General features: G+C 41.6%; 1 protein-coding gene across 5 annotated transcripts in view; it reads left to right on the top strand.

The window, feature by feature from the left end:
- GAL3ST1 (galactose-3-O-sulfotransferase 1) overlaps positions 1 to 25,971 on the top strand; it is a 225,912-nt gene that overhangs the window by 155,124 nt on the left and 44,817 nt on the right. The window contains exon 1 of one of the 5 annotated variants that reach the window (XM_030218702.1): positions 13,772 to 13,804. The exons of the other annotated variants lie outside the window; for them this stretch is intronic. The gene's annotated coding sequence lies outside the window, so the exon portion shown is untranslated. Of the gene's footprint in view, positions 1 to 13,771; positions 13,805 to 25,971 lie in introns of those variants that run through there. 5 annotated transcript variants of the gene reach the window in all.

Below are 25,971 nucleotides of genomic sequence, written 5' to 3'. Positions count from 1 at the left end.
GGATTTGGATCAGCAGTCAACCTACAGTACTGAATAAATAGAGATGACATACGAGTAATGCCTAGTATTTAAATCTTAGCACAGGATCATTAGAAAGAAAAGTCAAAGAATGCATTGTTAGTTCCTTGGGGTACCAATAGGTGGTGCATAGTGTCAATATATAAAATCACAAATTACAAATACAAAACAATTTTCCTCCTGTAGATTAGATGTTGCTGGCACAGGAAGTCGTCAGAGTCTGCTCCAGGAAAATACAACAGCCTTTAACATGATATTTAGAGAGATAGAGAAAAGCCAATATCAGAAAACTATATATTTCTATGAGGCCTCCTCACGTGACCTTTACATGGTTTAAATAGGCCAAATGAGAAGGACAACAACCTATAGTCCTCTGTAATAGCTCAGAGCCAAATTGGAAAATGAAAATAATATAAATAATAATAAATTCGAAACTGATCATTTTTATGCTTTCATAATTTGGGCCCTAAATTATGACAGCATATCAAGATTCACATTCAGAGGGATAGCTAAAAATAAGCTTATATGTTCCCAAGAATCAATTTACAATTTAGAGTATATTTTAAATATAAGCAGGAGCATTTCTTAAAACATTATAGTAAAATTCAAAATTCAAGGATAGAATAACAATTTTTATTAATGCAATAAATGCACACAATTGACCAATAGCATATGTTCATATAGGCCAGTATGATAAATGGAACAGCTTGTAAGCCTACATTGTAAATTGAATTCTAAACAAAGAGTAGCAAGGATAACACAGAATCACAGAAAAACCCATCTGGTTATTAAAAATCTGAAACACGTAATGAATTCCTGTATCGTATACTGAGTTCAAAGCTTTTGCAAAAATGAACTTTAGAGAAAATAAGAACTACAAGGGTTAATCTCTGTCATTCGGTCTTAAGGAAATCACGAAATAACAGTGCTTCCTGTGTCTAATTTGAGTTTACTGCTCACTGCAAGCATTGGATATAATGGTGACTGAAAATAGGTCTATACATCAGACAAAAACTGTAAGTTGAAGCTTTTATATTAATACTTCATGCTGGTGTAATTAGTCTTCATAGAATTAATACTTCAGGAGAGGAAAAGGAGGAAAAGAAGGTTATTACTTTATCTGTTTTCCATAGGGTCTCAATAAAAAGGAAGTTGGCAATTGTAGCTAGTCTTATCTGCACATAGCTCTAAAATAATAGCAACCTGAAATTCTTTAGTTCTGATTTACCAGTTAGTTATGTTATGCAAGGGTTAATCTCCAAACCCTATTGCATAGATTATAAAGCAGGCGCTGTAGTAGTATGGAATCCGGAAATGAAATTTAACTGCGCAATTTGGGGTTTGAGAACCAAAAATGCTCGAACTCTATACAATAATTTATCTTAAAACTATAAATCTTTAAGAGGCAAGGAAGGAAGTTTGAGAGTAGTAGATAAGACGTGAAAAGAAAAATTAAAACAGTTAATTCATTATTACGGAATACATCCCCAATAAAGAGCCAGGAAGTGAACATCAGCACTAGTTATTTTAAACAACATTACAAAGAAACAGTGTTTTAGATGGTATATAATATAGAACCTTTTATAGTAAATACCTGGAATAATTATGCAATTTTCAAAGAACACATACACGGATGCACACCTATAAAATTAAAACTGTAAGTGGATCTCTTTTACTAAAAAGTCTGTCATATGATACCTAAATAAGTATCATGTCCGGTATATCTGTCTTATCCAGATTTAGAATCCGGATGTGATTACCGGAGCTAACAAAGATAAATTATCGAAAACTCTTAAACTATTTATAGCTACTAGAACTAAAAAGTGCTTGCATTTCTAGTGAAAGCAATTTACCGGAAGTAAATAACAACAATCTATTTAATATCATGTCACAAATTAAACAAACATTGCTTAAATGAAATAATATACAATCCTGGAAAAAAAACACTCCTTTGAGATTTACTACCACTGCAGTTGATAGGCAATCTCTCAGAGTAACCTTAAAGCACTAATTTAAAACTAAAGAAATGATCTCTCTATATAAAACGCACCTCCAACGTTCGAATGAAGCCTCTGCTAGCCAAAAGTGAAGGGGGTGAGATCGCATTGTGTCTGCCCCGCCCACGCGTCAAACGTGATGACGTCGAGGGCGGAGCAATGACACTCATCCAATCGCAACGCTCGCCAGCGAAGCGTCAGGGAAGGAAGCGGCGCTCTCAACGTCTAGCCTTCCCTTCGCTGTGTTCCGCCTTCTTCTGACGTCAAGGATGACGTCAAAAGAAGGCGGAACACAGCGAAGGGAAACCTAGACGTCGGGAGCACCGCCTCCTTCCCTGACGCTTCGCTGCCGGAACCGCCACGGAGGTACATTTAAAAACAAGAAAAAAAAATAAAAACCATGTTGGGGGGAGCGAAGAGGGTGGCCACAAAAGAAAAACAATGGGAGCGGGAGGGCAGGGGAGAAACGACACCATGGATGCGAAGGGGGGGGGGGGGAGAAGAGGGCGGCCCAGGCTGGGAGTGGGACATGGGAGAGAGAGGAGCATGGATGCAAGGGGGGGTCATGGAAGGGAGACAGGGGACTTGCTGGAAAAGGATGAATGGAGGCGGCAGGGGACAGAGGAGCATGGATGGGCATGGATTGGGAGGGCAGGGCTCAGGGAGAGAGGGAAATTGCTGGATAGGGATGAATAGAGGGGACAGATGGGCATGGATGGATATGGATTGCAGGGCAGGCCTCAGGGAGACAGCGCAGTTGCTGGATAGGGAAAAATGGAGGGGCCAGGTGACAGATGAGCATGGATGGGCATGGATTGGAAGGGCAGGACTCAGGGAGACGGAAATTGCTGAATAGGGATGAATGGAGGGGACATTTGGGCATGGATGGATATGGATTGCAGGGCAGGCCTCAGGCACAGAGGGGAAATGCTGGATAGGGAAAAATGGAGGGGCCAGGTGACAGATGAGCATGGATGGGCATGGATTCGAAGGGCAGGACTCAGGGAGAGGGGAATTGCTGGATAGGGATGAATGGAGGGCACAGATGGGCATGGATGCATATGGATTGCAGGGCAGGCCTCAGGCAGAGAGGGGAATTGCTGGATAGGGATGAATGGAGGGGCCAGGTGACAGAGGAGCATGGATTGGAAGGGCAGGACTCAGGGAGAGGGGAATTGCTGGATAGGGATGAATGGAGGGGACAGATGGCCATGGATGGATATGGATTGCAGAGCAGGCCTCAGGCAGAGAGGGGAAATGCTGGATAGGGAACAATGGAGGGGCCAGGTGACAAAGGAGCATGGATTGGAAGGGCAGGACTCAGGGAGAGGGGAATTGCTGGATAGGGATGAATGGAGGGGACAGATGGCCATGGATGGATATGGATTGCAGGGCAGGCCTCAGGGAGACAGCGCAGTTGCTGGATAGGGAAAAATGGAGGGGCCAGGTGACAGATGAGCATGGATGGGCATGGATTGGAAGGGCAGGACTCAGGGAGATGGGAATTGCTGAATAGGGATGAATGGAGGGGACAGATGGGCATGGATGGATATGGATTGCAGGGCAGGCCTCAGGCACAGAGGGGAAATGCTGGATAGGGAAAAATGGAGGGGCCAGGTGACAGATGAGCATGGATGGGCATGGATTCGAAGGGCAGGACTCAGGGAGAGGGGAATTGCTGGATAGGGATGAATGGAGGGCACAGATGGGCATGGATGCATATGGATTGCAGGGCAGGCCTCAGGCAGAGAGGGGAATTGCTGGATAGGGATGAATGGAGGGGCCAGGTGACAGAGGAGCATGGATTGGAAGGGCAAGACTCCGGGAGAGGGGAATTGCTGGATAGGGATGAATGGAGGGGACAGATGGCCATGGATGGATATGGATTGCAGAGCAGGCCTCAGGCAGAGAGGGGAAATGCTGGATAGGGAAAAATGGAGGGGCCAGGTGACAAAGGAGCATGGATTGGAAGGGCAGGACTCAGGGAGAGGGGAATTGCTGGATAGGGATGAATGGAGGGGACAGATGGCCATGGATGGATATGGATTGCAGGGCAGGCCTCAGGGAGACAGCGCAGTTGCTGGATAGGGAAAAATGGAGGGGCCAGGTGACAAAGGAGCATGGATTGGAAGGGCAGGACTCAGGGAGAGGGGAATTGCTGGATAGGGATGAATGGAGGGCACAGATGGGCATGGATGGATATGGATTGCAGGGCAGGCCTCAGGCAGAGAGGGGAAATGCTGGATAGGGATGAATGGAGGGGCCAGGTGACAGATGAGCATGGATGGGCATGGATTGGAAGGGCAGGACACAGGGAGACGGGAATTGCTGAATAGGGATGAATGGAGGGCACAGATGGGCATGGATGGATATGGATTGCAGGGCAGGCCTCAGGCAGAGAGGGGAAATGCTGGATAGGGAAAAATGGAGGGGCCAGGTGACAGATGAGCATGGATGGGCATGGATTCGAAGGGCAGGACTCAGGGAGAGGGGAATTGCTGGATAGGGATGAATGGAGGGCACAGATGGGCATGGATGCATATGGATTGCAGGGCAGGCCTCAGGCAGAGAGGGGAATTGCTGGATAGGGATGAGTGGAGGGGCCAGGTGACAGAGGAGCATGGATTGGAAGGGCAAGACTCAGGGAGAGGGGAATTGCTGGATAGGGATGAATGGAGGGGACAGATGGCCATGGATGGATATGGATTGCAGAGCAGGCCTCAGGCAGAGAGGGGAAATGCTGGATAGGGAAAAATGGAGGGGCCAGGTGACAAAGGAGCATGGATTGGAAGGGCAGGACTCAGGGAGAGGGGAATTGCTGGATAGGGATGAATGGAGGGGACAGATGGCCATGGATGGATATGGATTGCAGAGCAGGCCTCAGGCAGAGAGGGGAAATGCTGGATAGGGAACAATGGAGGGGCCAGGTGACAAAGGAGCATGGATTGGAAGGGCAGGACTCAGGGAGAGGGGAATTGCTGGATAGGGATGAATGGAGGGGACAGATGGCCATGGATGGATATGGATTGCAGGGCAGGCCTCAGGGAGACAGCGCAGTTGCTGGATAGGGAAAAATGGAGGGGCCAGGTGACAGATGAGCATGGATGGGCATGGATTGGAAGGGCAGGACTCAGGGAGACGGGAATTGCTGAATAGGGATGAATGGAGGGGACAGATGGGCATGGATGGATATGGATTGCAGGGCAGGCCTCAGGCACAGAGGGGAAATGCTGGATAGGGAAAAATGGAGGGGCCAGGTGACAGATGAGCATGGATGGGCATGGATTCGAAGGGCAGGACTCAGGGAGAGGGGAATTGCTGGATAGGGATGAATGGAGGGCACAGATGGGCATGGATGCATATGGATTGCAGGGCAGGCCTCAGGCAGAGAGGGGAATTGCTGGATAGGGATGAATGGAGGGGCCAGGTGAAAGAGGAGCATGGATTGGAAGGGCAGGACTCAGGGAGAGGGGAATTGCTGGATAGGGATGAATGGAGGGGACAGATGGCCATGGATGGATATGGATTGCAGGGCAGGCCTCAGGCAGAGAGGGGAAATGCTGGATAGGGAAAAATGCAGGGGCCAGGTGACAAAGGAGCATGGATGGGCATGGATTGGAAGGCCAGGACTCATGGAGAGGGGAATTGCTGGATAGGGATGAATGGAGGGGACAGATGGCCATGGATGCATATGGATTGCAGGGCAGGCCTCAGGGAGACAGCGGAATTGCTGGATAGGGATGAATGGAGGGGCCAGGTGACAGAGGACCATGGATTGGACTCACACTTTCACTCTGACTCTCAAACACTCACTCTCACATACACTCTCCCAAACACACACACTCCGAGGAAAACCTTGCTAGCGCCCATTTCATTTGTGTCAGAAACGGGCCTTTTTTACTAGTTCCTTAATAACTAGCTGGTTTAGTTTATTCTATTTACCACAGGACACACAGGAACATACAGACATAAAATTAAAACTGTAACCTAATCCTGATAAGCAGAAAAGTTAAAACTCAGAAGAGGAAGCAAGATATTTCTAGATGTAGTTCAAAACCAATCATTGGAATTGTGCACGGTTAAGGAATTGTTTAGGGTATCAAAAAACAAAAAATATAAAAATAAATATTCCAGTAGCCAATCATAAGTCACAGCACACAGACAGAAAAGGAAAACCACACTCATACACATACACAGTTATTGTCCCACATACAGAGGTGTCCCTGTGTATTGAGGACAAAATCTTAATCCTAAATTTGGTAAAATAAAACATTTAAATTAGAGCTAATCCAACAGGCCATGAAAGTATACAAAGTATACAAGTAACACATACAATAAATGAAAATATACTCACGATTCGTGCAATGTAATCTCCAGCGCAGAAAATCAATTGAGAAGGAGAACAGTTGGCGGGATCACTATGCCCTTCCGAACTCTCGGTGGCATAGGGAGGTCAACCGCAAAATAGGTTTGTTTCGGACGGAAAGTCCTTACCAAAGGTCAGAATAGAGGTCAAATCACCAATATCTGGTGTTGGGTGCGGAGAGGAAGATATGATATAATGGGTAGTGAACAACATCACCCAATATGTATAACAACGGGACCTAGTGAGCAAGTGGTCTACAAATAAGCTTTAGACCTGTAACCTGCTATAGAAAAAATGAACTAGATTAGTAATATATATATTGACCAGATGTAGAACCTGGTACAAGGTCAGTGGTTCAAAAGGCAGCTTCAGGGATAACAAGGAGACCTAGAAATGATAATGTGCTAACAGTTTACAAAAACATGCAATGATTATTCTGATAGTAAAACATGCAGAGACATAACACAATCATACTCAGCGCATCTATTAATGTATTCCAACATAGGGACCCAAAATAAAAATTACTAATAGTGGGGATCCAGATTTAGGTTACAAGTTATACAATGCAGCGAATGATAGCCTAATACAGCAAAAGCATTTATACTTACAGCCTTTCATCATTAAGTGAAGCCCACAAATCATCGTTTGGAATGAGGAGTTTATTTGCAAATCAGACTTTAATCAGATACATTCATCAGACAAATTCTGGATTCAGCTGACCGGAGCTCTGCGTCCTAGATGCGTTGGGGAGAACCTCCAACGATCTATCTGATGCCCTTCTCTTATATAGTATCTGGACGGAGATCTGGAAGATCTAACAGGGCTGGGTTTTCAGGCTGGCCTGCTGAAGGAAGTGGCCGGTCTCGAGATGGTTGGGCTGGTAACATCTGGTTGTGCGGCTGAGTAAACCCGTATATCTTTCACTTGTGGTCCAGTAATTTGCAAGGTGTAAAGATTATTGCCACAACCTTGGGGGATCTAACATCATTTGGGCCTGGATAGATCTTGAAGACGTACTTGTGGTGTACAAACTTGGATCTTTCCATGTCTTTATTCTAGGCATGCACCATCATAATCAGTCCATCAAGAGTCAAATAATATATAGATGTAAACATGGAGAAAACAGTGCTAATTAAGTGCAAAAGCAAAAGCGAAACCATAAGGGTTCAATAATGAAAAGCCAATTTACATAAATAGCAATAGTATATATGAAATTATATCTCCTGATTGGTAGGGATCAGAGCTTCAACTTCAACCCTCTTAATACTAGGAATTGGGATTTGCATAATATATCCCCACTTCTGGCTTGCATAATGTGCAAGACAGATTGGTAATTATTATGAAAACATGATCAAATAACAATGGTTAAGTATATGGAACAACAGAAAAGAGTACAAAAAAACCAACAATAAAAATTGATTGTTCGAGTTATTGATGTATGGAGGGTTAGGAATATGGTGAACAAAAATAGTCAAAAGGCACGGGCAATGCGTTGCAATCTATCGCCAGTAGGTATGGAATCTTCACCTGCGATGACTACCATTCACCAAGGGTTGGGCCCTCAGCTGCAGGAGGCCAGCAGGACTTACGAGTTAGATGATTCAGAAAGAAGGGTAGCTTAGGAAATAGTCATAGTCAAAACAGAAGACTAATGTGAAGAAATTGAAAACTCATAACTAGTCCAGGTGACGGAAGTATCTTCTGAAATCACGGTCACTGTTTGTTGTAAGAGAGAGCTCATATGTAAAGTGCCATGAAAAAGATGAGCCTGCAAAAAATTTAATACAGCAGAATATTTAAGAGCATAACCAAGAAGGTCTAAATTAATGACATAACTTGGACAAAAGAAAATTCTCGTTGGAGAAGTTGGTGCTCCTTTTTCTTGCCAGAGGTCGGTTGCAGTAGAAGTACTAAACTGGAATAGAGGCGGTAGATCAGGATTTGGATCAGCAGTCAACCTACAGTACTGAATAAATAGAGATGACATACGAGTAATGCCTAGTATTTAAATCTTAGCACAGGATCATTAGAAAGAAAAGTCAAAGAATGCATTGTTAGTTCCTTGGGGTACCAATAGGTGATGCATAGTCTCAATATATAAAATCACAAATTACAAATACAAAACAATTTTCCTCCTGTAGATTAGATGTTGCTGGCACAGGAAGTCGTCAGAGTCTGCTCCAGGAAAATACAACAGCCTTTAACATGATATTTAGAGAGATAGAGAAAAGCCAATATCAGAAAACTATATATTTCTATGAGGCCTCCTCACGTGACCTTTACATGGTTTAAATAGGCCAAATGAGAAGGACAACAACCTATAGTCCTCTGTAATAGCTCAGAGCCAAATTGGAAAATGAAAATAATATAAATAATAATAAATTCGAAACTGATCATTTTTATGCTTTCATAATTTGGGCCCTAAATTATGACAGCATATCAAGATTCACATTCAGAGGGATAGCTAAAAATAAGCTTATATGTTCCCAAGAATCAATTTACAATTTAGAGTATATTTTAAATATAAGCAGGAGCATTTCTTAAAACATTATAGTAAAATTCAAAATTCAAGGATAGAATAACAATTTTTATTAATGCAATAAATGCACACAATTGACCAATAGCATATGTTCATATAGACCAGTATGATAAATGGAACAGCTTGTAAGCCTACATTGTAAATTGAATTCTAAACAAAGAGTAGCAAGGATAACACAGAATCACAGAAAAACCCATCTGGTTATTAAAAATCTGAAACACGTAATGAATTCCTGTATCGTATACTGAGTTCAAAGCTTTTGCAAAAATGAACTTTAGAGAAAATAAGAACTACAAGGGTTAATCTCTGTCATTCGGTCTTAAGGAAATCACGAAATAACAGTGCTTCCTGTGTCTAATTTGAGTTTACTGCTCACTGCAAGCATTGGATATAATGGTGACTGAAAATAGGTCTATACATCAGACAAAAACTGTAAGTTGAAGCTTTTATATTAATACTTCATGCTGGTGTAATTAGTCTTCATAGAATTAATACTTCAGGAGAGGAAAAGGAGGAAAAGAAGGTTATTACTTTATCTGTTTTCCATAGGTACGGGTCTCAATAAAAAGGAAGTTGGCAATTGTAGCTAGTCTTATCTGCACATAGCTCTAAAATAATAGCAACCTGAAATTCTTTAGTTCTGATTTACCAGTTAGTTATGTTATGCAAGGGTTAATCTCCAAACCCTATTGCATAGATTATAAAGCAGGCGCTGTAGTAGTATGGAATCCGGAAATGAAATTTAACTGCGCCATTTGGGGTTTGAGAACCAAAAATGCTCGAACTCTATACAATAATTTATCTTAAAACTATAAATCTTTAAGAGGCAAGGAAGGAAGTTTGAGAGTAGTAGATAAGACGTGAAAAGAAAAAATTAAAACAGTTAATTCATTATTACGGAATACATCCCCAATAAAGAGCCAGGAAGTGAACATCAGCACTAGTTATTTTAAACAACATTACAAAGAAACAGTGTTTTAGATGGTATATAATATAGAACCTTTTATAGTAAATACCTGGAATAATTATGCAATTTTCAAAGAACACATACACGGATGCACACCTATAAAATTAAAACTGTAAGTGGATCTCTTTTACTAAAAAGTCTGTCATATGATACCTAAATAAGTATCATGTCCGGTATATCTGTCTTATCCAGATTTAGAATCCGGATGTGATTACCGGAGCTAACAAAGATAAATTATCGAAAACTCTTAAACTATTTATAGCTACTAGAACTAAAAAGTGCTTGCATTTCTAGTGAAAGCAATTTACCGGAAGTAAATAACAACAATCTATTTAATATCATGTCACAAATTAAACAAACATTGCTTAAATGAAATAATATACAATCCTGGAAAAAAAACACTCCTTTGAGATTTACTACCACTGCAGTTGATAGGCAATCTCTCAGAGTAACCTTAAAGCACTAATTTAAAACTAAAGAAATGATTCCTTAATAACTAGCTGGTTTAGTTTATTCTATTTACCACAGGACACACAGGAACATACAGACATAAAATTAAAACTGTAACCTAATCCTGATAAGCAGAAAAGTTAAAACTCAGAAGAGGAAGCAAGATATTTCTAGATGTAGTTCAAAACCAATCATTGGAATTGTGCACGGTTAAGGAATTGTTTAGGGTATCAAAAAACAAAAAATATAAAAATAAATATTCCAGTAGCCAATCATAAGTCACAGCACACAGACAGAAAAGGAAAACCACACTCATACACATACACAGTTATTGTCCCACATACAGAGGTGTCCCTGTGTATTGAGGACAAAATCTTAATCCTAAATTTGGTAAAATAAAACATTTAAATTAGAGCTAATCCAACAGGCCATGAAAGTATACAAAGTATACAAGTAACACATACAATAAATGAAAATATACTCACGATTCGTGCAATGTAATCTCCAGCGCAGAAAATCAATTGAGAAGGAGAACAGTTGGCGGGATCACTATGCCCTTCCGAACTCTCGGTGGCATAGGGAGGTCAACCGCAAAATAGGTTTGTTTCGGACGGAAAGTCCTTACCAAAGGTCAGAATAGAGGTCAAATCACCAATATCTGGTGTTGGGTGCGGAGAGGAAGATATGATATAATGGGTAGTGAACAACATCACCCAATATGTATAACAACGGGACCTAGTGAGCAAATGGTCTACAAATAAGCTTTAGACCTGTAACCTGCTATAGAAAAAATGAACTAGATTAGTAATATATATATTGACCAGATGTAGAACCTGGTACAAGGTCAGTGGTTCAAAAGGCAGCTTCAGGGATAACAAGGAGACCTAGAAATGATAATGTGCTAACAGTTTACAAAAACATGCAATGATTATTCTGATAGTAAAACATGCAGAGACATAACACAATCATACTCACGCATCTATTAATGTATTCCAACATAGGGACCCAAAATAAAAATTACTAATAGTGGGGATCCAGATTTAGGTTACAAGTTATACAATGCAGCGAATGATAGCCTAATACAGCAAAAGCATTTATACTTACAGCCTTTCATCATTAAGTGAAGCCCACAAATCATCGTTTGGAATGAGGAGTTTATTTGCAAATCAGACTTTAATCAGATACATTCATCAGACAAATTCTGGATTCAGCTGACCGGAGCTCTGCGTCCTAGATGCGTTGGGGAGAACCTCCAACGATCTATCTGATGCCCTTCTCTTATATAGTATCTGGACGGAGATCTGGAAGATCTAACAGGGCTGGGTTTTCAGGCTGGCCTGCTGAAGGAAGTGGCCGGTCTCGAGATGGTTGGGCTGGTAACATCTGGTTGTGCGGCTGAGTAAACCCGTATATCTTTCACTTGTGGTCCAGTAATTTGCAAGGTGTAAAGATTATTGCCACAACCTTGGGGGATCTAACATCATTTGGGCCTGGATAGATCTTGAAGACGTACTTGTGGTGTACAAACTTGGATCTTTCCATGTCTTTATTCTAGGCATGCACCATCATAATCAGTCCATCAAGAGTCAAATAATATATAGATGTAAACATGGAGAAAACAGTGCTAATTAAGTGCAAAAGCAAAAGCGAAACCATAAGGGTTCAATAATGAAAAGCCAATTTACATAAATAGCAATAGTATATATGAAATTATATCTCCTGATTGGTAGGGATCAGAGCTTCAACTTCAACCCTCTTAATACTAGGAATTGGGATTTGCATAATATATCCCCACTTCTGGCTTGCATAATGTGCAAGACAGATTGGTAATTATTATGAAAACATGATCAAATAACAATGGTTAAGTATATGGAACAACAGAAAAGAGTACAAAAAAACCAACAATAAAAATTGATTGTTCGAGTTATTGATGTATGGAGGGTTAGGAATATGGTGAACAAAAATAGTCAAAAGGCACGGGCAATGCGTTGCAATCTATCGCCAGTAGGTATGGAATCTTCACCTGCGATGACTACCATTCACCAAGGGTTGGGCCCTCAGCTGCAGGAGGCCAGCAGGACTTACGAGTTAGATGATTCAGAAAGAAGGGTAGCTTAGGAAATAGTCATAGTCAAAACAGAAGACTAATGTGAAGAAATTGAAAACTCATAACTAGTCCAGGTGACGGAAGTATCTTCTGAAATCACGGTCACTGTTTGTTGTAACAGAGAGCTCATATGTAAAGTGCCATGAAAAAGATGAGCCTGCAAAAAATTTAATACAGCAGAATATTTAAGAGCATAACCAAGAAGGTCTAAATTAATGACATAACTTGGACAAAAGAAAATTCTCATTGGAGAAGTTGGTGCTCCTTTTTCTTGCCAGAGGTCGGTTGCAGTAGAAGTACTAAACTGGAATAGAGGCGGTAGATCAGGATTTGGATCAGCAGTCAACCTACAGTACTGAATAAATAGAGATGACATACGAGTAATGCCTAGTATTTAAATCTTAGCACAGGATCATTAGAAAGAAAAGTCAAAGAATGCATTGTTAGTTCCTTGGGGTACCAATAGGTGGTGCATAGTGTCAATATATAAAATCACAAATTACAAATACAAAACAATTTTCCTCCTGTAGATTAGATGTTGCTGGCACAGGAAGTCGTCAGAGTCTGCTCCAGGAAAATACAACAGCCTTTAACATGATATTTAGAGAGATAGAGAAAAGCCAATATCAGAAAACTATATATTTCTATGAGGCCTCCTCACGTGACCTTTACATGGTTTAAATAGGCCAAATGAGAAGGACAACAACCTATAGTCCTCTGTAATAGCTCAGAGCCAAATTGGAAAATGAAAATAATATAAATAATAATAAATTCGAAACTGATCATTTTTATGCTTTCATAATTTGGGCCCTAAATTATGACAGCATATCAAGATTCACATTCAGAGGGATAGCTAAAAATAAGCTTATATGTTCCCAAGAATCAATTTACAATTTAGAGTATATTTTAAATATAAGCAGGAGCATTTCTTAAAACATTATAGTAAAATTCAAAATTCAAGGATAGAATAACAATTTTTATTAATGCAATAAATGCACACAATTGACCAATAGCATATGTTCATATAGACCAGTATGATAAATGGAACAGCTTGTAAGCCTACATTGTAAATTGAATTCTAAACAAAGAGTAGCAAGGATAACACAGAATCACAGAAAAACCCATCTGGTTATTAAAAATCTGAAACACGTAATGAATTCCTGTATCGTATACTGAGTTCAAAGCTTTTGCAAAAATGAACTTTAGAGAAAATAAGAACTACAAGGGTTAATCTCTGTCATTCGGTCTTAAGGAAATCACGAAATAACAGTGCTTCCTGTGTCTAATTTGAGTTTACTGCTCACTGCAAGCATTGGATATAATGGTGACTGAAAATAGGTCTATACATCAGACAAAAACTGTAAGTTGAAGCTTTTATATTAATACTTCATGCTGGTGTAATTAGTCTTCATAGAATTAATACTTCAGGAGAGGAAAAGGAGGAAAAGAAGGTTATTACTTTATCTGTTTTCCATAGGTACGGGTCTCAATAAAAAGGAAGTTGGCAATTGTAGCTAGTCTTATCTGCACATAGCTCTAAAATAATAGCAACCTGAAATTCTTTAGTTCTGATTTACCAGTTAGTTATGTTATGCAAGGGTTAATCTCCAAACCCTATTGCATAGATTATAAAGCAGGCGCTGTAGTAGTATGGAATCCGGAAATGAAATTTAACTGCGCCATTTGGGGTTTGAGAACCAAAAATGCTCGAACTCTATACAATAATTTATCTTAAAACTATAAATCTTTAAGAGGCAAGGAAGGAAGTTTGAGAGTAGTAGATAAGACGTGAAAAGAAAAAATTAAAACAGTTAATTCATTATTACGGAATACATCCCCAATAAAGAGCCAGGAAGTGAACATCAGCACTAGTTATTTTAAACAACATTACAAAGAAACAGTGTTTTAGATGGTATATAATATAGAACCTTTTATAGTAAATACCTGGAATAATTATGCAATTTTCAAAGAACACATACACGGATGCACACCTATAAAATTAAAACTGTAAGTGGATCTCTTTTACTAAAAAGTCTGTCATATGATACCTAAATAAGTATCATGTCCGGTATATCTGTCTTATCCAGATTTAGAATCCGGATGTGATTACCGGAGCTAACAAAGATAAATTATCGAAAACTCTTAAACTATTTATAGCTACTAGAACTAAAAAGTGCTTGCATTTCTAGTGAAAGCAATTTACCGGAAGTAAATAACAACAATCTATTTAATATCATGTCACAAATTAAACAAACATTGCTTAAATGAAATAATATACAATCCTGGAAAAAAAACACTCCTTTGAGATTTACTACCACTGCAGTTGATAGGCAATCTCTCAGAGTAACCTTAAAGCACTAATTTAAAACTAAAGAAATGATTCCTTAATAACTAGCTGGTTTAGTTTATTCTATTTACCACAGGACACACAGGAACATACAGACATAAAATTAAAACTGTAACCTAATCCTGATAAGCAGAAAAGTTAAAACTCAGAAGAGGAAGCAAGATATTTCTAGATGTAGTTCAAAACCAATCATTGGAATTGTGCACGGTTAAGGAATTGTTTAGGGTATCAAAAAACAAAAAATATAAAAATAAATATTCCAGTAGCCAATCATAAGTCACAGCACACAGACAGAAAAGGAAAACCACACTCATACACATACACAGTTATTGTCCCACATACAGAGGTGTCCCTGTGTATTGAGGACAAAATCTTAATCCTAAATTTGGTAAAATAAAACATTTAAATTAGAGCTAATCCAACAGGCCATGAAAGTATACAAAGTATACAAGTAACACATACAATAAATGAAAATATACTCACGATTCGTGCAATGTAATCTCCAGCGCAGAAAATCAATTGAGAAGGAGAACAGTTGGCGGGATCACTATGCCCTTCCGAACTCTCGGTGGCATAGGGAGGTCAACCGCAAAATAGGTTTGTTTCGGACGGAAAGTCCTTACCAAAGGTCAGAATAGAGGTCAAATCACCAATATCTGGTGTTGGGTGCGGAGAGGAAGATATGATATAATGGGTAGTGAACAACATCACCCAATATGTATAACAACGGGACCTAGTGAGCAAATGGTCTACAAATAAGCTTTAGACCTGTAACCTGCTATAGAAAAAATGAACTAGATTAGTAATATATATATTGACCAGATGTAGAACCTGGTACAAGGTCAGTGGTTCAAAAGGCAGCTTCAGGGATAACAAGGAGACCTAGAAATGATAATGTGCTAACAGTTTACAAAAACATGCAATGATTATTCTGATAGTAAAACATGCAGAGACATAACACAATCATACTCACGCATCTATTAATGTATTCCAACATAGGGACCCAAAATAAAAATTACTAATAGTGGGGATCCAGATTTAGGTTACAAGTTATACAATGCAGCGAATGATAGCCTAATACAGCAAAAGCATTTATACTTACAGCCTTTCATCATTAAGTGAAGCCCACAAATCATCGTTTGGAATGAGGAGTTTATTTGCAAATCAGACTTTAATCAGATACATTCATCAGACAAATTCTGGATTCAGCTGACCGGAGCTCTGCGTCCTAGATGCGTTGGGGAGAACCTCCAACGATCTATCTGATGCCCTTCTCTTATATAGTATCTGGTCCTAATACAAGTCTATGGCAAGACACTTTTTTTTCTCTAATATTGCTTAATCTATGAATCATGACCTCCGGTCAGGTGCCCTTCTTTCCGTTGTAGAGAATGCCAGACGAATTTCCTATTTAAGATATAAAGTTTATTTACAATTGTACTGAATAGCTCAATGGGCTATTTCAGGTAGCATTTCTTGATAAGCAATATACAAGTCAGAATGAATGATTAAAAAAACAATGTACAGCGAATAAATCAGAATGCTATAGACAGACGAAGAAATCAGAATGCTATATACAGACAAAGAAATTAGAATGCTCACTACCTCTTTGTTCCAATCTGTTTTTATATCGTTCTTCTTTGGCATCTGACCAATTCTCTCATACAACATTCCTGTGCAAGTCTCTGAATACCACAAAGCTGTTAATCATGGGCAGAACATGCTACATCTGTTTTCCCTTATTGCTCCCCCTTCTTGCCAGACTTTCTGGAGCCGTGCCTTCGGCTGATGTGGGCCTCATGTCTCAGGAGATTTAGTGTTGAAACAGCTTGCTCTGCATGTTCTTTGAAGCTTTCCACTTCTATTTTTTTATGCTTTTATTCAACATCCTCCCTTTGAGGACTGATTGTTTCAGGCCTCAAACATCTGTTTCAGCTCCAGTCTGTTTCTTTTTACCTCCCTTCTAAATCTCCTCCCCCATGTTTGTGGCATTCAGTTTCTGCACGCTTTTTCAATATTTTTGGCTGACATATTAAAGTTCTATTCATTCTTGATTTCAGTTACCATTGTCATTTTAAAAGCATCCTGGCACATCTTTGCAAACATGCTAATACACATGTTATACAGCATTAAACAGATTCAATTGTACTAGGGTACAAAATTTATATCTCTTGAGGTATATAATTTATAGGACAAAGAGCTTCATCAAAGGGGAATACACTGTCATTCATTCTTACTTTTCATTAGCTGATGTGGCATTAAAAATTACACAAATTAAAAGCATATTCCAAGGTACTAACATTCATTGCATCAGTTGTTACATACCATTGAGTTAAAGTCTTATTGCAGCTTGTTTTATTGCCACACTTTTCTTTGGCTGTGACATTTACAATCACTGTATTTCCTCCTATAGACCAATTACCTGTTACAACATTGTGCATATAATTGCACTTTATCGGGGAAATGTTTCCAGTTGTCATACTATTAATCAGACACCAAAATGATGTCTGTGGGTACTTGTCCATAAGCAAGGCTTGCTTATAAATAGTCTCATTTGTCCAATGAAGTTTCCATCATCTCTTACACAGGTATTATTGGGATAACAGACATGATTTTATCATTGTAGTCCCATATATCATAGCTGGCAAGGACAAGGATGATGTCAGTCAGTGGGCACATATGATACAATCAGTCAAATTCAACATCTTGGCCGCTGTAACAAGTCTATATGTGTTCATTGTCCATTAACAAACAACAACAAAACAACAACATCCCAATACCATCATGTTTAGGGCCATGATGTTTGTTTATTCTTTGTCCATTTCAATATTATTAGTTCGTCGAATATCTGATAAATGTATCCAAGAAGTATGACCTTCCAGACGGGCAGCGGTCTGAGTAAGGGCCGTGATAGCAAAAGGCCCTACATACACAGGATCCTTCCACGTTTTATGTGTAAAGTTCTTTCGCAGTACTAGATCACCTACTTTAAAAGCACAAACATCATTAGTAATCCCTGCCTGTGATGCTACATTTGTTCGGATCATATCACTTGTCAGGTTCAACATCGGTTGTAGCTTTTGCCAGTACTGAGCTGTGCTATCAGTACTTGCTGTCTGCATCGGGAAGAAATGACGTCCTGTCTGAATTTGGAATGGGGACAATTTAGTACGCCCATTGGGTTGGGCCCGTATTGTCATTAATGCTAATGGCAATACATCAAGCCATGTATATAATTTTCCCACCATTTCTTTATTGAGAGATTTTAGTAAAACTCTCAATTTTGTTTTTAATGTTTAAATCTTTTTATTAGTAATCCAATACATATATTGCAGGTAGATATCACAACACAAAATCAACACATATGTGCTTCAAGATGCCATGTGCTTAAGGATTACAACAAATTTGCATTCCCTCTTTCCTCCCTCCCCCCCCCCCCCCTCTCCCCTGTACCGGCAACCAAACAACTAAACAAGTAAAACTTTAAGAAAACCATTTACACTTTATAAGTCAATGACTAGTGTTCCGCACGTAGACCAGAGGCTTTGATTCTTATAGCCTCCAGCCCACTTCCCCAATCACTTAGCGTGGGGATGAGACCTTCTCAATGATCAAACCAGATGTATACTCCCCTGATGTCAGACCCAGTCTTCCCCTCTCTTACAGTACACTAATAGGTACAGCACAGAAACCCATCCCCTCTATCCCCTCCCACCCAACTCCCTCCCTCCCTACCCACCCTCCCTTCATGCGTGCTGATTAAATGTTGAGATGGTTAAATGTTTAGGATGTAACTTCTCCCTTTAGGTGGCAAGGCGCTCCACACTGGTTCCCACATTTCTCTAAACCTGGTGCCTGGGACACTGTCCATGTTTTGCACCCCACACCTATCTATTCTCATTTGGTGAATTAACTGTAATCTCCACCTCCAGATGTGAGGGCCCTGCGGCATCATCCAGGCTGTCAAGATGGCATGAATGCCGCAAAAAATTGCTAATTGTACAAATCTCTTGAACTCCGCCGGCGGTTGTGTTGTAAATTTAAAGCTATTAAATAGCAGCAAGGGGTCACAAGTGAGAGTACATCCCCACCATAAGTCTATAATCTGTAGCACTGCCCCCCAGAAGCGCTGTACCTCCGGGCAGAGCCAGAACATGTGCCCTAAGGAGGCCATAACCGCCCCACACTTTGGACAGACCCCGGAATTGGAAATTTTTGCCCTGAATGCCCGCAGGGGAGAGATGTGCAGTCTTAACAAGAATCTATATAGTTTTTCGCGCTGTAGTACTGACAAACGCCGCGCATATAATTGTTTTAAATATGCTTTGCACATCTCCTCCGTCACCTCACAATTTAAATCTTTGGACCAGTCTGTTGCCAAGGATGCATACTGCAGCTCTACAGTCGTGTCCTTCAACTGCTGGTGATGAAATCTTAATGGCACACACAGCTGGGCACCCAACGTATAGGCCTCTGAGAGAATGTCGGACACATCCTCCGTCAAGTCCGTCCAGGGTAAAGTCTGTACATAATGTCTTAATTGGAGATACGCAAAGAAATGCCTCCTTGAGATCCCATATTGCTGTTGCAAGGTGGCAAAAGGCCGTATCTTACCTTCCTCATCTATGATGTGCACCAAATATATTATGCCCTTCTTTTCCCATTGTTTAAACACACTATTTCCCTGACCTGGTGGGAAATCCGGATTATTACAGATTGAAAGGTAGGGCGTTACTTTAGCGGAAAGCTGATGGCGACGGCAAAGCCACCTCCAAGTCGCTCGCAGGGATCCCAGCAGTGGATGGCGTTTCAGCGCCGCCTGAGGTAATTTACCCCCAGTATGTAACAAGTGACTAAATTGAATCTCCGGGAAAACCGAGGTCTCTATAGCCGTCAGGGAGAAGTCCGAGGATCCTCGGAACCAATCACTTATGTGACGCATAGAGCATGCTACCGTTAACGATCGAAGGTTCAACATTCCCATACCCCCATACTCCCTGGGTGTCCAGATCATTGAGAGCCTTAGTCTTGGGCGTTTCCCTTTCCATAAATATGTTTGCAACATTTTCCCCAGTTTATTCTCATCCTTTCTTTTTAGAAATAGCGGGAGCTGCTGAAAAACGTATACCCATTTCGGCACTATCAGCATGTTAAACAGCGCTATCCTTCCCCACAAAGATAAAGGGAGGGCCTGCCAGAGCAGCAACTGTTTTTTCGTCATCTCCATGAGTATTCTGACATTTTGTTCATATAGGAGTGCTAAATCTCTAGGTATTAGGATCCCCAAGTATTTTAGTGCTACCTCTTCCCGGCGCAGTGGGAATTGACCTCTCCACTCACGGAACGTGTCATCATCCGGTGCCATTGCACATGACTTTTGGAGATTAAGGGAAAACCCTGACACCTCACCATATTGTTCCACTACCTGTAAAACGTATTCTAGAGAGGCTTGGGGGTCCGCGAGCAAAAGCATGATGTCATCCGCATACGCCAGCGCACGAAGCTCCTCCCCCCCTACATTAATGCCCTGTATCTTACTTGTCTTGTTAAGTATCCGCAGCAAGGGTTCTAGAGAAAGGTCAAACAAGAGCGGGGACAATGGGCAGCCCTGCCTCGTACCGCGTTGTACTTCAAATGGTGCCGACCTACTCCCATTCGCTACAATCTGCGCCATCATACCTGAGTAGAGTGCTTTGACTGCTCTCAAAAACCCCTCAGGGAGCCCCACCCATTCCAACACATGAAACAAATATCTCCAGTCCACCTGGTCAAAAGCCCTAGCAGCATCTAAGCTTGCCACTAGTAACGGTGTCTGTGAACATTTGCTCTGTGCCATAGCCAGTAGGATTCTGCGGACATGCAATACTGATTGTCTTCGAGGAATAAAGCCCACCTGTGCCACATCCACCAACTCTGCAATCCGGGTAGCCAGTCTATTGGCCATTACCTTTGCAAGGAGTTTGATATCCACATTGATCAAAGAGATAGGCCTATACGATATCGGATCTTCGGGCGGCCTACCCGGTTTTAATATGAGTGAAATGAGGGCTGTATTTTCTCTACCCGGGATCGTGCCCTCCTGTATGATGGCCTGCAGATAATCAAGCAATGCTCCCCCCATTGGTGCCTGCATCAATTTAAAGAACTCTCCCGAGAAGCCATCTTCACCTGGTGCTGTTAACGGCCGCAATCCCTTAATTGCTTTCTGTAGCTCTCTCATCTGTAGCGGCATGTCCAACTCCATTACCGCTTGGTCTGACAATCTGGGCATGCCCGCCCGATTTAATAGGTCATTCATTGAATTCCTATCTGCCCGGTCTCCCCCTCTATACACTGCCTGGAAGTGATCTTGCAATATCTGCAGTAAACGCTCTGGTCGGTTTACCACCAATCCTGTACTGTCTTTCAAAGCCATGATAGTCCGCGTGCCCCGTTTACTCTTAACTAGACGAGCTAATAGCCCGCCTGTGCGGTTCCCAAATCTATGAAAGCGGAACTTTTGAAATAACCACCTACGCTGTGTGTGCTCATGCAGTATAGTATTAATAGACACTTGCAGTGCTACATATGCATCCCTATTAGCTTGGGTCGGGGAGTGAAGACTTAAGAGTTTGGCTTTTCTCAATTGTCGTTGTAAATTTACAAGGCTCGCGGCCGTCTTCTTTCGACGAGCCGCTGTATATGATATTATCTCCCCTCTCAGTACAGCCTTCGCAGCGCACCAAAACAATTGGGGGTTAGTTTGATGCTGCTCATTGTGGGATACATATTCCTCCCATCGACCCCTCAAAAATTCCTGAAAATCCTTGTTCTTAGTTAAGTATCCTGGGAATCTCCAGGTCGGGACAGGACTAAAGCTCCCCGGCGGTTCCAGCTCTACCCAAACAGGTGCATGGTCCGCGACCACCACTTCCTCTATATGGGATGCTAGCACAGAGGGAAAGAGCACTGATGATACAAATATATAATCTAGTCTGGACCAGGATCCATGGGCCCGGGACCTGTGAGAGAAGTCTTGCTCCCCAGGATGTAGTACCCTCCAAGCGTCTATCAAATCCAGTGAGACTGCAAACTCCTCCAACACCCCCTGTGCTGCTCTTCCTGTGTTTCCGTCGCTACGGGAGCCTGTACAGTCAATCTCAGGATCTATTAAGAGGTTCATATCACCTGCAAGAATAAGGCTTTTACCTTGATATGGCACCAGAGCCCTTAGCAGCTCAGGGAAAAAATTCTTATCATAGGGCGTGGGGGCGTATATTGCTAGTAAATATACCTCTCTACCTTGCAGGCACATCTTTATCAGTATATATCTGCCTAAGGGGTCCTGTAAAAGTACCTCGGAAGTGACCATCAACCTTTTATGAAGCAGGATAGCCACTCCGCTCCTTCTCCCTCCCGATGATACCGAGTGCACCTGGCCCACCCAGGATTTGCACAGCTTTGCATGTTCTTCCTCTGACAATCTTGTCTCCTGCAGACATGCTATATCTGCCTTAAGGCGCCTCAAGTGAGCCAAGATTTTCGTTCTTTTGATCGGGGAGGTGATTCCCCCCACATTCCAAGTTACTAATCTGCAATTAGGGGTCCCATCCCGAAGCATGTCGCAAACCAAGGTTCCCTGCTGCTGTGAATCCAGGGGCCCAGCCTCCCCCCGGATCCCACGTGTAGCACATCTGCTTAACAACGCTGCCACCACAATTGATACATGTAACATCATCTTGAGAAGCATAATACACACACGATTCTCCCCCCTCCCCCCAACCCCTCATGTCCATCTCCCACATCTTCAATATCAGGATACCATTATTACCCACCCCAAACTCCCCCCTCCCCCCTCCCACCCACCCTTCCTCCCTTCCACCCCCCTCCCCCCCGCTTACCCCTACTGTTACCCTGAACTTGAGTGGAACTTCTTCCATCTCACAGGTAGTCACTGAATGCTGAGGCCCCCACTCCACCGTCCATCATTCTGTTCTCCAGCCGGTATCAAATACTCAACAATTAAACTTAATGCAGTCAGTGTGTTCCCCACCATCTGCACAAAGCAGCAAATCCTCTGTAACGATCTTCTGCCTCACTTATCTGTCATGGCCACCACCTTTCCATTACGGTTCAGGAACTCCGTTGCCCCTTGTACCGAATCAAATGAAGACCACGTTCCTTCATGCAGCACCTTCAGCGTGGCAGGATACAATAGCATAAATCTTATTTTCTTTTCTACTAGGGAAGTGCAGAGCGGGTGAAAACGACGTCTTCTCTCTTGCACCCCCGCAGAGTAATCCTGAAAGATCCGGATCTGCGCATCATCGTATTTTAGTGTGTCTCTCTTTACGCGGTACCCAAGCAATATTTCCTCTTTGTGGGAATAATTATGAATTTTAATGATGACAACACGTGGCTTTTGGTTCTCAAGTTTCAGCCGGCCCAGCCTGTGAGCCCGTTCAATGCACAGGGGGCCATAACTATCAGACAAGGCAAATTCCGTGTTAAACCACTGCTCCAGCAGGAAACTTAAGTTCTTTTCTGGCAGCTTTTCTGGCAGGCCTACAATGCGTAGGTTACTCCTTCGTGCCCGGTTCTCTAGATCTTCAATCTTGTCTTGTTGTGCTCGCACAGTCTCTTTTAGTTGGTCGAGCTCTGGCGCCACGCGGTTACACGTGTCTTCCATGTCTGAAACTCTCCGCTCTGCCTCTGTCAGTCGCTTGTTAGAATCCAGCAATAAGGCATCTAGCCTTTCAAACCGCCCATTCAATTCAACAAATTTGGGTTCCAGTGCCGCTCCCATCGCAGCTGTGATCTGATTCATTTGTTTGGCGGAGAATTCTTCATCCGCGCTCGGCGCTCCGCCCGCCATCTTGGATTCGCCGATGGTCGGTGTCACCTTTTCTTTCTCTGCTTTCGCAGCCTTTTTGGAGCTCCCTGCCGGCATCGAGATCAGATATTGTTCCATACACTGTTCCCACAGCGTGTCACAGGTAAAACTCCCGCCGATGCGGCTGGTATATGGTCACAATTAACGATATGTGGAGCAGAGGCCTCGGAGCGATGCTGCAATGCACCTTTCACTCACAGCGCATCACGTGACTCCCCCTCCTCAATTTTGTTTTTAAAATGCCATTGTAGCGCTCCACCAAACCATTGGAGGTGGGGCGATACACTGATACTTTTCTGTGTGTTAAACCCATAATCGTTTCCATTTCTTTCAAAACACTGTTATTAAAACGCATCCCGTTATCAGAAATTATTCTAGACGGACACCCATGGCTTGGCATAATATGAGTTATCAGGCATTGTACCACCTCATGTGCTGTCTCCCTTTTACATGGAAATGCTTCTATCCACCTTGAGAAAGCATCTACCCAAACTAACAAATATCTTTTTCCCTGCACTGGAACAATCATATCAGTAAAATCAATATACCATTCTTTTGCTGGGCCTTCTGGTATTGGAAGTGTCCCAGGCGATATTTTAGGACCTCTTTTAGGTATGTTAATATTACATACCATGCAATTTTGCACAACCTGTTGAATCAAGTTATCAATTTTTAAAGTCCAAAATCTTTGCTCAAATTGTTGTTTCATTGTTTCCTTATTTCAATGCATGGTTGCATGCCACTCAGTTAATACCTTAATCACCTGACTCATTGGCATACAAGGTAATCCTTCTTCTGCATTAAACCATTCACTTCCCAATTTCATACATCCTCTCTTCAACCATTTTTCACTTTCCTGTTCCTCTGGCTGCCACATTTCAATCTTATCTACATTCGTAAGTGGCCCTTCCTGTGTCTGTCTAGTATTATACAAAATCTTTTCACTTTGCTTAACCACCTCCGTTGCTGCTGCATCAGCCATTGCATTACCTTGTGCCTCAAAGGTTGGCCTTTCAGTGTGGGCCGGGGTCCACACAACTGCAGTTTTTCTACCTTCACGTTCCCTTCTGGCCAAAATTTCAAACAGCAATTTCCAATATGTGTAATGTTGTAAATTTTTACCTGCACTGGTTATCATCCCCCTACGTTGCCATTTTAATATATGATACTGTAGTGAACTTGCAACGTAACCACTATCAGTATATATAGTGACATTTTGAGTCATATCAGTGTGTTGTAAGGCCGTAATAACGGCTAAAAGTTCAGCATGCTGTGCAGTATGGTCAGGAGGGGTTTTATATTGTACTTGCATTATCTTTCTTAGATTCTCATCTACCTGCACGCAGGCAAAGCCTGCAACAGTCCTTTCACAAGCTCCATCTGTAAACCATATCAACCCATCAGACAAGGGTTCAAAAGTAAGACAGTGAAATGTAGGGATTTCTATAGTATCGATCTCACCCTCTAGATCGACAGGAAAAAGCAGATCTATCTTATTTCTCTGTTCTTTAGTTAATGGTATTATTCTTATATCTTGTCCTAAAAGTACTGCTTGATATTTTCCAAATCTAGTGGCTGTCAATGCCGTCTGGCTAGGGCTTAACAGCGTTTTAATCGTGTGGTTGGTATGTATTACAATAGGAACAAAAGGCATTTGTGCTCTCCATTTGCCTACTGCAGCCACTATAGCTGTCAGTAACTTTGGTATTTCTTTCATTCCCTTTTCCACATGATTAAAAGAGCCTGACAAAAAAGCTACTGGTGCATTTACTTCATTGTTTTGATTAATCATAGCTGCCCAACTGTTTCCCATGTCTTTTACCCACAAATGCACAGGTGATTGTATATCTATTACTGCTAAGGGTCCTGGGGATAACAAATCCCTCACAATCTTAGCCAGCACTATTTTATCCTGCTCTTCCAACACAATTAGTGTATTCTTTGGTGTGGCTGCGGGCAGTTTCAAATGTTTATAAAGTCTCATTACTTTTTGTGTATAATTTGGTATCCATTGTCTGCAGTAATTTAACATTCCCAAAACAGCACGTAACTGGGTAACTGTTTGCGGTACCGGAGTCTCATTTAAAATAGATATAACTTCCGGTATAATGACCTTATGTGCTGCTGAAACATTTTGTCCTAAAAAGGTGACAGTAGACTGGGCTATAACACATTTTTCCTTGTTACATTTATATCCTTACTCTCCTAATAACAAAAATAATTTTCTAGTCCATTCTAGGCATTCTGTTTCAGTCTCAGCAGACAGTAGAATATCATCTACATAGACAAACAATGACACCGTGTCAGG

Source organism: Microcaecilia unicolor, chromosome 11 (genome assembly GCF_901765095.1).
Source record: "Microcaecilia unicolor chromosome 11, aMicUni1.1, whole genome shotgun sequence".
In the NCBI taxonomy this organism is placed as follows: Eukaryota; Metazoa; Chordata; class Amphibia; order Gymnophiona; family Siphonopidae; genus Microcaecilia; species Microcaecilia unicolor.
This window is presented reverse-complemented; position numbering and strand designations above follow the sequence as displayed.